The sequence below is a fragment of the Camelus dromedarius genome, unplaced genomic scaffold (assembly GCF_036321535.1).
Source record: "Camelus dromedarius isolate mCamDro1 unplaced genomic scaffold, mCamDro1.pat HAP1_SCAFFOLD_186, whole genome shotgun sequence".
NCBI classification, from domain to species: domain Eukaryota; kingdom Metazoa; phylum Chordata; class Mammalia; order Artiodactyla; family Camelidae; genus Camelus; species Camelus dromedarius.
In genome coordinates, this window is record NW_026989854.1 from 376,698 (window position 1) to 387,079 (window position 10,382).

At 42.5% G+C, this 10,382-nt stretch overlaps 1 long non-coding RNA gene across 1 annotated transcript; it reads left to right on the forward strand.

Annotated features, from left to right (window-relative positions):
• The first annotated feature begins 6,451 nt into the window (after window positions 1–6,451).
• LOC135320951 (uncharacterized) lies at window positions 6,452–10,024 on the forward strand. The gene is made up of 2 exons (XR_010380315.1): window positions 6,452–7,263; window positions 8,093–10,024. It is a non-coding gene; the product is annotated as an uncharacterized LOC135320951 (long non-coding RNA).
• Window positions 10,025–10,382: the final 358 nt, after the last annotated feature.

A 10,382-nucleotide genomic window follows, 5' to 3' on the forward strand; every position in this document is an offset into this window, starting at 1 on the left:
TTGTTTGTTTGTTTTAGATTCCACATGTGAGCGATCTCATATGGTATTTTTCTTTCTCTTTCGGGCTTACTTCACTTAGAATGACATTCTCCAGGTCCATTCATGTTGCTGCAAATGGCATTATTTTATTTTTTTTTTTATGGGTGAATAGTAATCTATTGTACAAATACACTACAAACTCTTTATCCAGTCATCTGTCAGTGGACATTTAGGTTGTTTCCATGTCTTGCTATTGTAAATAGTGCTGCTCTGAATGTTGGGGTGTAGGTGTCTTTTTGAATTACGGATCCTTCTGGATATACGCCCAGGAGTGGGATTGCTGGGTCATATGAGAGGTCAATTTTTAGTCTTTTGAGGAACCTCTATACTGTTTTCCACAATGGCTCCACCAAACTTCATTCCCACCACAGTGTAGGAGGGTTCCCAATTCCCCGCAGCCTCTCCAGCATTTACTGTCTGTGAACTTCTGAATGATGGCTATTCTGACTGGTGAGAGTTGATACTTGATTGCAGTTTTGATTTGCATTTCTCTGATAATGATATTGAGCATTTTTTCATGTGCCTATTGGTCAATTGTATGTCTTCATTGGAGAAATGTTTCTTTAGGACTTCTGACCATTTTTGGATTGAATTGTTTGTTTTTCTTTCTTATGAAGTGTAAAAGCTGTTTACATATTCTGGGAATTAAGCCCTTGTCAGTCTCATTTATTGCAACTATTTTCTCCCATTCCATAGATTGTCTTTTTGTTTTGCTTATTGTTTCCTTTTCTTTGCTAAAGCTTGCAAGTTTAATTAAATCCCACTTGTATATTTTTGCTTGTATTTCTATTGCTTGAGTAGACTGCTCTAGGAAAACATTGTTGAGATGGATGTCAGATGTTTTGCCTATGTTTTCTTCTAAGAGGTTTATAGTGTCTTGACTACATGTTTAAGTCTTTAAGCCATTTTGAATTCATTTTTGTGTATGCTGTGAGGGAGTAGTCTAACTTCATTCATTTACATGCAGCTGTCCAGTTTTCCCTACATCTTTTGCTGAAGAGGCTGTCTTTACTCCATTGTATGTTCTCACCTCCTTTGTCAAAGATTCAATGACCAAAAATTTGTGGGCCTATTCTTGGTAATTTTGTTTATCCATTCATTGATGGATGGATATTGTTTGTAACCTTTGGCTACTCTGAATGAGACTGCCATGAATATTGATGTGCAAGTTTTTGTGAGAATATGTTTTCATTCTGTTGGCTGTAGAGTTGGCCCTCCTTATCTGTAGTTTCCACTTCAAGGATCCAGATGGCTGGTTGTAAAGGGACTTGAACATCCTTGGATTATGGTATCCAGGGTGGGGGGTTCCTGAAACGAACCCCCCGAGGATACTGAGGGATGACTCTATATGTAGGAGTGGAATTGCTGAGCCATATATTTCTAACCTTTTGAGGAAACACCAGGCTTTTCCAAAGAAGCTGCACCATTGCTCCTTTCCAACCGCTGCATATTGAGGGTTCCCATTTCTCTGCCTCCTGACCGACACTTGTTATTGTCCATGTTTTGATTATAACCATCCTAGTGAGTGTAAAATCAGATATCATTTTGATTTTGATTTCGCAAGTGATGCTGAGCATCTTTTCATATGCTTATTGGCCAATTGTTTATCTATTTAAATACTTGGCATATTTAAAAATTGGGTCGATTTTCTTTGTATTGGTCAGTTGTAAGCATTTGTTTTATATCCTGGATACTAGTCTCTTATTAGATATATGCTTTGCAAAATTTTTCTCCTATTCAGCAGATTGTCGTTTCACTTTACTTTTTTTAAACATTAAAACAATTTCTTTCTAGGGGAGGTAATTAGATTTATTCATTTTATTTTTCTTGCTAAGCACGCACTCTATCACTTGAGCTACCCCCTTCCCCTTTCATTTCACTTTCTTGATGATGTCCTTTGTAACAAATGATTTTAATTTTGATGAAGTCCATTTTATCTTTCTTGTTTTTCACTTGTGCTTTTGGTATTGTATCTAGGAAGCCATAGCCTATCCTAGGACCACAAAGATTTAAACTATGTCTTCTTTTAGAAAATTTATACATTTAGTTTTTACGTTTCTGTCTGTGATCCATTTTGAATTAATATTTTATTTGTTATATAAAATACGGGGGTCCAGATTCCAGATTCATTCTTTTGCCTTCAGATACCCAGGTGTCTCTGCACCATTTGTTGAATAGACTATTCTTTCAATGGAGTTTTGTTGGCACATTTCTGGAAAAATGACTGTAAATGTAAGTTTCCCCCCTGGATTTTTTATTGTTTCTCATAGATTTATGCATCCAAACTTATGCCAGTACCATAATGACTTGAGTACTATAGATTTGTAGTAACCATTGAGTGAGTCCTCCAACTTTGCTCTTCTTTTTCAAGATTGTTTTGGCTGACCTGGGTCCCTTGCACTTCCATATGAATTTTGGCATCAGTTCTTCAATTTTTGCAAAGAAGTCAGCTGGAATTTTGATAGGGATTCCATTAAATTTGTAGATCACTTTCGGGAGTCTTAACATTTTTAATAATATTGTCTACCATTCCATGAACATGGGATGCCTTCCATATATGTAGATTTTTTAATTTTTTTTTGGTGATACTTCAAAATGTTCAATGTGCAAATCTTGTAAAATTTTCTTAAATGTATCTCTCATTTTATTTTTAATGCTGTTGTAGTTGGAAAGGCTGAGCTTCCTAAGGGTGGGACTATATATCAATTTATTTATTTCTAGGATTCCTACACAGCAAATACCCTAGATTTATATTTGCTACATAAATCTATCCACAATTCTTCCCACCCCCGTGTCATAAGAAACCAAGACCCAGGTTAAGCTACCTGAACACTTATGTGGAAGTGAGAAGTGAGACCCTTGGGTGGGGCTTTGTGCAGATTATACTGAAAGCTTATTCATTATGGCTTCATCTTAATTTCTTTTAAACAATCCTTTCAGTGTATATAGTCAGATACATTAAGAAAATGCCCTTTCGATGTGTGGAGGAGCTAAGACTATAATTTTCAAATAATTTCTAGTGAGAGTGTTGTACTTGAAACTAATTTGCATCAATTTGAAGATTTATGTTTCAGGAGCTTTGACTATATAATACCTGTCTTTATTCAATAACTACAACTAAATGCTCAAACAACATGTAAGAGTTTGAGCAAACTGCCCCCGCCCCGTAGTGCTGGTTGGCTGCAGCTGTAACTGGAGTCAAGTCTTACCTATCCCAGTACGCTTGGGTGGATCTGCTCAAAGGGGTTCGTCCAATAGTTTGTCGGTAGTCTTTTGGACAAAGCCATAAAGCATTGATTTAAGGTTGCTGGAATGGAATCTATTTTATTAATATTAAGTAAGCACATATTGAGTGCTTACTGTATGTTGGGAATTGTCCCTCAGCCTCACATGAATATTATTCCGCTTAAAACCTCTCATATTTCCTTGTTATTCACACTTTACAGATAAGGAGTCTGAGTATTAGGTTTTCTCTCTTTTGGGGGGAGCTCATTATCAATGATGGGAAGTTGTAAGGAAAAAGATACTGATTCATCCAGAGAAAACATTTTTCTGAGAGTCAGCACTGAAGAGGTTGATCATTGTTTGAGTAAGACGAGCCCCGGGTTGTACGGAGTCAGCATCCCTGTCCTGGACACGGCACGTGTAGCACTGCGTGGTGGGTGAGGCGGCGCGGCCGGGCAGGGAACGCGGATGCCGGGCCGTTGGGCTGTGCTCAGGCCCGGTGGGGCTTTCTCCTAAGGGAAGTGGAACGTCATTGTCAGAATTTAAGTAGGGGAGAGGGGTGCTCTCGTAGATCACTTTTGTCTTGTAGAATGCTTAGAAACATTTAGAAGGCTCGGCAGGAGGTGATGTGATAAGTCAGAGTAGGGTGGCTATGAGGTGTAGCAGTGTTCAATTTTCAAATGGTTTTCAGTCCCAGGTTTGTGGCTCAGTAGCCGTGTCACTTTGGATGACGCACTCAAGGAAGTGAAACAATTTATCTTATTACTTGAAGCAGTGATATACCGACTTCCCAGGACTTCTGTGGAGATCCAGTGAGATAACGTGTGCACAATGTGCAGCGTGGTCCCCAGCACACAGTCAGTGCTGAGGGAGTGCCAGTGAGAACTTTGTAGGTGAGGTGTGGGTGGTGTGACTCATTGACTGAGGAAATTGGGCCCTGAAGGAGGGGTCCAGTAACATCTGTGAGTGATGGGACTGAGCTGGGAGAGGCAGAGGGTGGAGTTGGTGGTGCCCTTGAAACATCTAAGTGCAGTGCCACAATCACAGAGGAGGTCTAGGCCCGGGCTGTGCATTTTCCTATAATCTCAATCCCTGAGGACGCCGAGGTATTGATCATTGAACGTGAAGACATACTTACAGGACAAGTGAATAGTAGTATCATCTCTGTCATCAAAGCTCACGTCTCTTTATTCATCACTCACTTTGCTAATTGGGTACTTACAGAGCTCAATTCACCATCCTCACCTGGGCTCAGGCTCCACAGAAAAGATCTTGTGAGTCTCCCTCTTTTCCAGAAGAAAACACATTTAGCTGGTAGACTTCTCTACTTCGCCAGACTTAGAATTTTAGTTTGTTGATTTAATTCTGTTTTCTGTTGACCGTCTCCTGACAGGAGAGACATTTTACCTCATGGTCAGGTTTCAATTAGCTGTTACTGAGAACTGCTGATCTGATCCATAGTGTATTTTTTCTATTAACTTTGTAGAGTACTTATCATTTTTCTGTCTTTGCCCTTTAATTTTGTTTCCTCTTCAATGTTCTATCCTATTTGGGGCCTTATTTTATTTTTTAATTCAAAAATGTCTGTTAGCAGTTAAGAAAACAAAAGCAAATAAAAAATGCACATGATAGCTAGATTTAGAATATATCTAGTGTGTTTTCTGTCTCGGCAATGGAGGGTTCTAGAAACTCTTGAAAACCTTCATTACATAAGTTCCTTAAAATGCTGATTAAGAAATAAGACCTTCCTTCCTCATCTTTCAAGCTGCACAGCTAATTGTCAAGAAAGTGAGGGGAAATCCTCAGAAGCCAAGTCAACCAGAAAGCAGGGATTCTGGGAGATACACGAGCCTTAGAAGCCCTGGGGGCCAGTTGGCTCCTGAACTGAGTTTCAGTTGCCTTGACAGGAGGGCAGGAGGTGAGCCCCAGGCCTCTCACACTGGGAGTTGGATGGCTGTTCTTATGTAAGGCCAAGCACATCCTGAGAATCCTGCTTTATAAAAGGGTGAATTAGAAAGAAAAGTAAAAAAGCATTCCTCAAGGCAAGGAAGTAAGGAAAGTCAATTTTTTTGGAAGCGGGGAAAAATAACATATCCAATGTAAGTATTTAGTTTAAATCTGTTCTGGCATGAGACTGACAACAAACTCCTGGCAGAAAATCACAGCTCCTCCTGGAAAGAGAAGTTGTGTTTTGAATGAATCAGTGGGCAGCCATTTAGAAAAATGTCTCCAGAGTCTTCTGGATCAAGATACTGGACCCAAACACCTCCCTTCCATGGTCTCATTTAAATAACCAGAAAGGTTTTAAAGGAAAGAAGCCATAATCATAGTTCTATTTATTGACATTAATATATGCTAGGAATTCAGATGTGACTATGGAGTTGTCACCTCTTTTATGGACCCTACTTTCTATTTGACATAGTTGGGGAACTTGGTGGAGGGTGGTGTTAGACTGTTGCAATTAGCCAGGACAGGAGATTAAGAAAGCAGTGAAGGGCGGGTGACATTTTTAGCTGAGGACAGTCCTGTTCAGTTGGTTTGTAATTGCAGGCTCGTTGAGTTGTCACTGGAGGGAATTGATCTTATGGAGTTTGGACTTAACTCAGGCCTCTTCAGAATGGACAAGTGAACCTGGAGAAAGACAGTCAAATCTGTGCAGACATTAAAGTCCACGTGAACGTGCTGTATCCCTGAGCCAAAGATAGGACAAGTAGGCAGCACTTCTTGAGGACAGAGGAGTGGTTTTTAAGGTTCTCCAAGAATGAAGCCCAGGGAACCGGGATGGCCAGTTGTCAAACTGTGACGTTGCTCTTTGGACGGTGTACCCACCGAGGTTATTGGCCGTTAATAGGTTTCCATTTCTCTTTAATGCATGACAGGTGATGAGGACGTGGGCATACACTTTTGACACCTTGTCAAAGTGACTGGGTACCTGCCTAGAAGGGCGGGCACAGCTACGGCTGCGCCATACATCTTGCCGCCCATCCCGTTCCCCTGCTCCGTGATCACGGCAGAGTGGTTCCTTGTTGAGCTGTCCGTCTCCTCTGTGACATCGTAACCCAACAAATTACCGGAGCGTATTAGCTAGGCTTTGTTCTTTTCCATCCTTCCCTTCAAATGATGATGACTGATAATGTACCCAGTTACGTTTGCAGATGATTTACACGTAGTGCTGTCAATACAAACCTTGTAATCCCCACTGTGTGATCTAGAGAAGAAAGTTACATTCTTTCCAAATTGTTTTGATGCACTTATGTGGGAAAATGATGTACGTTTGAATATGTATTTCCTCTCTGAATAACCATGGCTACAGATGAATATTTGTAGACATGGAATGAGTTTACTGTATTTGAACTGTATGGTCCCCTAAATTCTCCCCAGCTTTTTAAAGTCATCACTGGAGTGCTACCTCCACAGTGTCCCAAAGCATCCACCACTGCCTGTTCTTCAGACACTGTGAGTTTCCAAGTTGGAGAAGGCTGCTGGCTGTTGAGGCATTCTCTGGCACATCTCTGGCTGGCTGATGTGAGCTTAGCACACAAGACTTGGCAGACAGTATCTAACCATGGTCACGTCCATTTCTGGAACACTCATGGAGGATTTTACACCTATGCTAGTGGCATACGTTATTTCTTTTAGTTTTCAAAACAATCATAATTAGATTTTATCACCTGTATTAATAAGGAAACTGTCAAAGCGAGTGATGTGCAGACTTTGGACTGGAACACGGGTCTTTCTGATCCCTATCTCTGTTCCCTCCCCAGCCTATCCTTCCAAATGTCCAGGAGACTCTTCCTCAGTCTTGAGTTTCCCGCTGATGTTACCACTGTCTTTGTTTCTGGAGAGGAAAACAAGTCTAAACTTACTTTCCAGTTGGAAATGGAATGGAGAGTTAACGTTGGAAGCCGGGAGAGTCTGTCCTGTGATGAAGCGGTCTCTGAGCCACTTCCATGGGGACGTCACGTCACTGTCTGGGCCCCTTGCACAGCCTGTGCACAGGTGATAAGCCAGATGTGCTGAGCAGTCCTACCGGACAGGGAAGTGCTTGGAAATGAGTTTGGGTATTTGGTTTCATTACATATGTTCCTGAGGGCCTTGGCCTGGCACTTCGAATGGGACCACTCCCTGTCCCACAGACTCGTGCTCTGGGCCGGTGCAGACCTAACGTGGCCTCAGCCTGAGGCTCAGGGCCCGTGGTGATGAGGAGCATTTTAGTCCAGGGTCTGCCGGAGGCTCTGACACTTCTGGGCCATGGGAATTTGTCCAGGATGATAATAAATCCTCCCCGAGATTCAGATTTCCTTGCCTGTGAGCTGGGGTAGTAATAGTTTCTGAAATGATTGTAATGATTCAGTAACGGGCACAGCGTGTGCTGGCAGGTTGCTTGTGTTTAAGGAGCAGAAGTCGCAGTCACTCTGTCAGCCTCTCACTGTGTGCTCTGTGCTTTGAGAGGTTGTGTGTTTGGTGAAAGTCCCGCCCAAACCCTAGGGTGTAGATGAACTGTTGTTCCTTTACTTTCCCGTCCTTTTCCTCTTTCCCTTCTCTGTGTCCCATGTTTAGGTAGCAGATTCCTCTGTTTCAGGGAATACGGAACTTTCTAGTAAAAGGAGAGGCGGAACGCGGAAAGGTGGGGCCCAGAGGGGGTCTGGAGCATCCGCACAGCGCTGCTTCCCTGCATTTCTGCATCCGGTCCCATCAGTGCATGAAGTCAGCCTTCCTCTTCCTTCCTGTGTCGTTCGGTCTCTGTTTTAAGGGAAAATTTTTTACGGGTCTTTTTTCCATTACATGTTTCGTTCAGATGCTTGTTGCTTTTCTCCCTGTGCTTCAGCATTCCTAGGAGAGAATTCAGCAGTGCAGCATCCTCTCCGAGCTCTATGAGTTGATCGGCTTCCACCGCAAGTCCGCCTTCTTCAAGCGGGTGGCCCCCGTGCAGCGCACGGCCCCCGGCATCCCGGAGCCTGGCGGGAAGGTCTTCTCCCGACTCCTTCTGCAGACGCTTCCTGGCTACAGTCTGTCGCGGGATCTGCAGGACTTCAGCAAAGGTGTTGGAACTAAAACATTGCTTCAGTCCCATTAACCATGCCTGGTTTGGGCCCTGCTGTCCTGTCTCATCAGGGTGAATTCTGATTCGTTTAGAATAGGGCTCAGCAGACTTTTTCTGTCAAGAGCTTGGGAGTAAATATTTCAGGGTCTGCAAACCTCCTGATCTCTGGTGCAGCTGCTCAGCTCTGCTGTTCAGACGCCAGAGCATCCGGACATTCCACACACCCACAGAGCTTTATTAACAGCGGTGTCTGGGGCTGGATTCAGTGTATGAACTGCAGTTTGTCCCCACAGCCTCCTCACTATTGACGCCTGCACCAGAGCATGCATTTGCGACAATGGGTGAACCTGCACTGACACGTCATCATCACCCAGAGCCCAGACTTGACACTAGGATTTACACTTGGTGGTGTGCACTCTGTGGGTTTGGACATATGTGCAATGACATGTATCCACCGTCACAGCATCATACAGAGTAGTCTGTCTTAGTGACCTTAAAATGCTCCGTGCTGCACCTCATTCATTGCTCCTTCCCCTCTAGCCTCTGACAGCCACTGATCTTTTAGTCTCTGTGGTTTTCCCTTTCCCAGAACACCATACAGTTGGAATCAGACAGTTGCGGAACCTTCCCAGATTGGCTTCTTTCACTTAGTAATATGCATTTAAGGTTCCTCCATGTCTTTCCATGCCTTGATAACTCATTTCATTTTAGCACCAAATAATAGTCCATTTTCTGGCTGGACCACAGTTAATCCATTCACCTACTGAAGAACAGCTTAGTTGCTTCTGAGTTCTGGTGATTATGAATAAAGCTGCTATTAACATCTGTATGCAGTTTTGTGTGTGGACATAAGTTTCCATTTCGTCGAGTAAACACCAAGGAGCACAGTTGCCGGATCATGTGTTAGGAGTACGTTTAGTTTTGTAAAAAATTGCCAGACCGTCTTCCAAAGTATCTGGGCCATTTTACATTCCCACCAGCAATGCATGAGAATTCCTTATGCTCCACATCCTCACCAGCATTTGGTGCTGTCAGTGTTCAGAGTTTTGGCAGTTCTGACAGGTGTGCAGTGGTACCTCGCTGTTTCAGTCTGCATCCCCTTGATGACAGATGCTGTGGAGCATCTTTCCATAGACTTCTTTGGCATCTAGATTTTTTCTTTGATGAGATCTGTGTCAGGAATTTTGCTCATTTTTTAATCAGGTTGTTCATCCTTCTTGTTGAGTTTAAAGAGATTTTGGTATATTCTGGATATCAGCCCTTTATCAATGTGTCCCTGCCCTTCACCTGCAGCACCGGAGTTGCCCTTGGGGTCTCAGTGGAGTGTCAGCTCTTCAAAGAGGTTCCCTGTCTTCCCTCAGCCTAAATACTGTCCTTGTATTTTTCACTTTCATTGACTCATTTTGTTCTTTTTAAATAGCATTTCCCATAATTTGTAATTATATTAAAAAAAAGGGCAATGATTGAACACCACCTCCCCACCAGGCTGTGTGCCCTGTGAGAGCAGAGGCCCTGTCCCCACTCACCATTTCCCATGACAGCACATGGCACATGTCCATGTAAAAGTGTGTAACGTGGGGCCAAACCTGATGAGCAGCTATGATGACATGTGTTGGCTACCATTTATTGAGTAGACTTTGTTTCTGATGTAAATTATTAAATCACATGAATTAAACTTGTTTGTTTTGAAAAATAAAACAACAAAGCCCACCTCCATTTGATTGGTACTTTCTACTTAGCCTTCTGACACAGGAGGGGATGTTCACAATCATTTTCTGGAGGAAGTTGGGGAGGTAAAGTAAGAGAGTGAGATCAAATAAAGTAAAAATGATAACTATCAGTTGGCTTTATTTTCACTAAGACATAAAAGTTACTTTAAACCCTATCTCAGCTGTTGTTCTGTTGTTTTAAACATTTCTCATAGAATTAAATGGAAGCCCACTAAACCCTGAAAGGGAAATTGTGTGCTCAGGTCCTGAAAATTGTTTATGTCTATTTCTTGAAATGCACATTTTCCCTGCTGGTTAAAGAAATTCGAGGCGGGAACACAGCCGTGCGCTGTGTGTCTGCCGGC